The following is a 5,000-nucleotide window of genomic DNA, read 5'->3' as shown; positions in this document are numbered from 1 at the left end:
CGGAACCTCCCGAACACCACATCTCCCGCGCTCGAGACGATCGCGGGATTCAGTGCTGGGCTCTTTCCTGTTCGCTCGCCGCTACTAGGGAAATCCTTGTTAGTTTCTTTTCCTCCGCTTACTAATATGCTTAAATTCGGCGGGTGATCCTCCCTGATCTGAGGCCAACGATAAAAATTCGAGGCAGACGCGATATCCGTACGCGACGTCCCTTATTATATTTTTGACGACGACGAACCGACGGACCGCGCGCGCAAGCAAGCAAGCGCGCACGGCGGCCGGTCGTCGTCGCGGGACGCCCTTCGGACGTCGAGTCCGCCTACCGTACACCACCCCCACCGTCGCGATCATCGCGCGTCGCAGAGCGAGTGCGCGTGCGCGAGGCGCGCGCGTCGCGAGTCCTTAGAGGTCTCTAGACGCGCGCACGCACAACGCAACGCTGCACATACAACACGCGTTGCGCGATGAACGACGACGATGACGATGATGATGATTATGATGATACGAGCGTAAACGAAAATCTCGACACGCATACGCGAGCGCGAGTACTTTTCGTTAGCGATCGATCGTCCGGCCCTTTCGGTATCGGTCCGTATCGATACGATAATATAACGTTCGCACTGGAACGACGACGCGTATCACCGACATAATACGGATGCGTAGCGACGACGAGCGGTGAACTCTCTCGCATCGGGCTAGGCGCGCGCGCACATGAACATCACGTAATGTTTACTTACATATGTTTGTGTGTGCGTTACGCTTGCCGCGCAAGAAAACATTCACCGCCTGCCGGTCGCATCCGTCGGAGACGCGTCGTCTGTGCTTCCGATATATTTTATTATATCGTATACACGAACCGATGAGCTCGGACGAAGACCGCACTACGAAGACTCGCGTCTTAGCGATGCGTGTAATCTTTTCACACTCGTTTCATATTCAATACAATTCGATATATTTAAACGGACCGTAAACGCGCTCCGCGCGTACGCGGACGTGAGGGGTGCAGCACCCCGCCGTCCGTCGTCCGTCGCGAAGAACGTTCAACGGAAACCGTCAATTGTTCGAAAGAGCGCGCGCCCGCTCGCCCGCGCGCGGTAGTGCGGCAGCGGCAGCGCGACGACAGCGACGGCGGATAGTGAGAGAGAGAGAGTGAGAGCCGCGGCGGCGCGGACGAGAGACTCTTATTAGAGATCGTCCCATCGCACCGTCCGCGAGCTCGTTCATCACCCCCCACCAACCCGCCGCCGCCGCGTCGCGCGTCACCGCCGCGCGCATCGACCGGCGCGAGCGCACGTAGCGCGCGTTCTACACCGAACAGTGTGGTTTTTATATTTTAACAGCCGGCCCTCAGACAGGAGTGGTCCTGGATATTTCTCCACGGACCGCAATGTGCGTTCGAAATGTCGATGTTCAAATGTGTCCTGCAGTTCACACTATGACGCGCAGTTAACTGCGTTCTTCATCGACCCGCGAGCCAAGTGATCCACCGTCCAGGGTAATGGTTTTTTCTTAATGTTGTTATTACTTACGGTAGCGGCCTACGGCTCTCGCCGTCGGCCACTTGATTGTCCGTTTTTATGTATTAACGTCGAAAGTTGGTCGAATTCATGTGCGCCGAGGCGTTCATAAAGAAACGGCACCGAAAAAGCTTAACGCCCCGACGCGAATCCTTTAGAATGATGAACGACGACGACCCGCGCACCCCCCAACGAGCTGGCGTGACGCACGACATTGTCATCTTTCTAACCGCTTAAATTTCGTTTTGTATAGCGCCAACCGACAATAAAGGGCCTGAGCTAGGCAGTGGGGATTTTCACCGCTTCGAACGCTCCGTTTGGTATGCCCCGGTCGGCGCTCGTCTCTCGGCGTTTTTCCGCCACCCGGCCGCTTCGACGGCGGCGGAGGCAGCGGCGGCGGTAGCACTTTCGACGAATGCCACCACCGCCACCGGCCACCGCCACGGCGCCGTCGCCGCTGCGCCGTTAGGCGTAATAGACGCTAGAGACAATTATTTCACATTTTATTTTTTATACATATATACAAACACGCACACACACACGCACGCACACGCGCGCGCGCTCGTCCGCATTAGATACGAACAGCAGCGCGCGCGTACGTACATATATATGTATATATGTCGTATATATATATATCATTATGGATGTATTACATATATATATGTGTAAACACGGTATGTACGAAGTCGTCGTCGTCGTCGTCGTCGTCGTCGCAACAGCAACAACAGCAACAGCGGCGCAACAACGTTCGTGAACATATCACGCGTCTCGCACACATACACACACGTTAATGATCCTTCCGCAGGTTCCCCTACGGAAACCTTGTTACGACTTTTACTTCCTCTAAATGATCAAGTTTGGTCAACTTCCCAGCAACGCCGACGGCCGTGAAGCCACCGCGTGTCGGTCCGAAGACCTCACTAAATCATTCAATCGGTAGTAGCGACGGGCGGTGTGTACAAAGGGCAGGGACGTAATCAACGCGAGCTTATGACTCGCGCTTACTAGGAATTCCTCGTTTATGGGGGATAATTGCAAACCCCAATCCCCAGCACGAAGGAGTTTCAACGGGTTGCCCGGGCCTCTAGGCCAGGGAGAACATGCTGATTCCTTCAGTGTAGCGCGCGTGCGGCCCAGGACATCTAAGGGCATCACAGACCTGTTATTGCTCAATCTCGTGCGGCTCGAAGCCGCCGGTCCCTCTAAGAAGAATTTTAATACGTCGCCAGTGAGTTGCGCCACCGGAGCGGCGCACACCTAAATGACGACGCCTATTTAGCAGGCTAGAGTCTCGTTCGTTACCGGAATTAACCAGACAAATCGCTCCACCAACTAAGAACGGCCATGCACCACCACCCACCGAATCAAGAAAGAGCTGTTAATCTGTCAATCCTTCCGGTGTCCGGGCCTGGTGAGATTTCCCGTGTTGAGTCAAATTAAGCCGCAGGCTCCACTCCTGGTGGTGCCCTTCCGTCAATTCCTTTAAGTTTCAGCTTTGCAACCATACTCCCCCCGGAGTCCAAAATCTTTGGTTTCCCGGAAGCTGCCCGCCGAGCCATCGTAGTAACGTCGGCGGATCGCTAGATGACATATTTACGGTTAGAACTAGGGCGGTATCTAATCGCCTTCGAACCTCTAACTTTCGTTCTTGATTGATGAAAACACCTTTGGCAAATGCTTTCGCTGATGTTCGTCTTGCGACGATCCAAGAATTTCACCTCTAACGTCGCAATACGAATGCCCCCAGTTATCCCTATTAATCATTACCTCGGAGTTCTGAAAACCAACAAAATAGAACCGAGATCATATTCTATTATTCCATGCACGAAATATTCAAGCAGCATTTTGAGCCCGCTTTGAGCACTCTAATTTGTTCAAAGTAAAATTGTCGGCCCATCTCGACACTCACCGAAGAGCACCGCGATAGGATTTTGATATTGAACCGCCGTTTTACCGACGGCTCACCGACGATATGCTCCGCAGACGTGTCAGTATCACCGCGGATGCGGTGCACCGACAGCGCGGCGCACAAATGCAACTACGAGCTTTTTAACCGCAACAATTTTAGTATACGCTATTGGAGCTGGAGTTACCGCGGCTGCTGGCACCAGACTTGCCCTCCAATTGTTCCTCGTTAAAATATTTAAAGTGTACTCATTCCGATTACGAGGCCTCGTAAGAGTCCCGTATCGTTATTTTTCGTCACTACCTCCCCGTGCCGGGAGTGGGTAATTTGCGCGCCTGCTGCCTTCCTTGGATGTGGTAGCCGTTTCTCAGGCTCCCTCTCCGGAATCGAACCCTGATTCCCCGTTACCCGTGACAACCATGGTAGTCGCAGAAACTACCATCGAAAGTTGATAAGGCAGACATTTGAAAGATGCGTCGCCGGTGCTGGACCATGCGATCGGCAAAAGTTATCCAGATTCATCAAAATTAACGACTTCGGACGCGAGGCCCTCCGTCGATTGGTTTTGATCTAATAAAAGCACTCATCCCATCACTGGTCAGAGTTCTGATTGCATGTATTAGCTCTAGAATTACCACAGTTATCCAAGTAACCGAGGTAAGATCTAAGGAACCAAAACTGATATATTGAGCCATTCGCGGTATCGCCTTAATACGGCTTGCACTGAGACATGCATGGCTTAATCTTTGAGACAAGCATATAACTACTGGCAGGATCAACCAGGGAGCTAGCTAGAGCTAACACACACCAACACCGCACATACGAGAGATATGAGGGTGATGATGATATGATAGACGTGTGACAAGCGACGCGTCGGACGTTCGAAACGCCGTGACGCGCCGGTGCCTAGGTAGCTTTTTGCGTGCGTGCGTGCGTGCGTATTTATTACAATACACACACAACACCACACCGCAACAACAAAATGAATTCGTTTTTCTATCTGTTCACGGAGGAAAATGTATATCTCAACACTCGCCTCGCGTTCGTCCAGATTTACTTTGGACGCGGCATCGCGTCCGATTCATCGGAACGTTCTTTGACGAGACACATACAAATCTTCACTTTTATAAAATATCGTTTCGCAAAACGAACAATGACCGATTTCCAGCCCGGTTTTAGAGAGATCCGAAATCCTTGATTTATATATCATGATCGACCGTCGCGCGACTAGCGCGCGACGAGCTCGTTGATGCGATGCGTTAAGGGCCGCCCCGAAGTCGACTCGGGAGCCCAACGCCGTTCGCGTTAATTAAACGAGACGTTCTCTTACGCCTTCCGCTCTTACATAACGGAGACGTCGTCCGACACAGTTTACGGTGTGTTGTTGTGGGGAGATGATCCCCTTTTTCTTCCCTCCTCCGCCGCCGCTGTGTCGTTCGTGCGTTTGTCGGTTATAGAAGTTTCAGTTTCGGGCGTTCTCGTTGGTGGCGCGCGTTGTTTGTGTATCGGTGTTATTAGTTTTGTTCGATTCGCGCGCGTTTTCTAAGAATAATTTTTAAATTTTTTTTTTTTTATAA

The 5,000-nt window shown here is 52.1% G+C and overlaps 3 non-coding genes across 3 annotated transcripts in view; all 3 read right to left on the bottom strand.

Moving 5' to 3' along the window:
• Positions 1–167, bottom strand: part of LOC137929229 (large subunit ribosomal RNA) — a 4,034-nt gene extending 3,867 nt beyond the window's left edge. The window contains exon 1 of the ribosomal RNA XR_011108793.1: positions 1–167. This exon is cut by the window's left edge and continues 3,867 nt beyond it. This is a non-coding gene — a ribosomal RNA (large subunit ribosomal RNA).
• Positions 168–1,341: 1,174 nt separating this feature from the next.
• LOC137929225 (5.8S ribosomal RNA) lies at positions 1,342–1,498 on the bottom strand. The gene has a single exon (XR_011108789.1). It is a non-coding gene; the product is annotated as a 5.8S ribosomal RNA (ribosomal RNA).
• An 807-nt stretch (positions 1,499–2,305) lies between these two features.
• On the bottom strand, positions 2,306–4,209 carry LOC137929218 (small subunit ribosomal RNA). Its single transcript, XR_011108783.1, has one exon. It is a non-coding gene; the product is annotated as a small subunit ribosomal RNA (ribosomal RNA).
• Positions 4,210–5,000: the final 791 nt, after the last annotated feature.

The sequence above is a fragment of the Battus philenor genome, unplaced genomic scaffold (genome assembly GCF_028537555.1).
Source record: "Battus philenor isolate CCGP_79_NKW_IND1 unplaced genomic scaffold, ilBatPhil1.0.hap1 SCAF_45, whole genome shotgun sequence".
Lineage (NCBI taxonomy): Eukaryota > Metazoa > Arthropoda > Insecta > Lepidoptera > Papilionidae > Battus > Battus philenor.
This window is presented reverse-complemented; position numbering and strand designations above follow the sequence as displayed.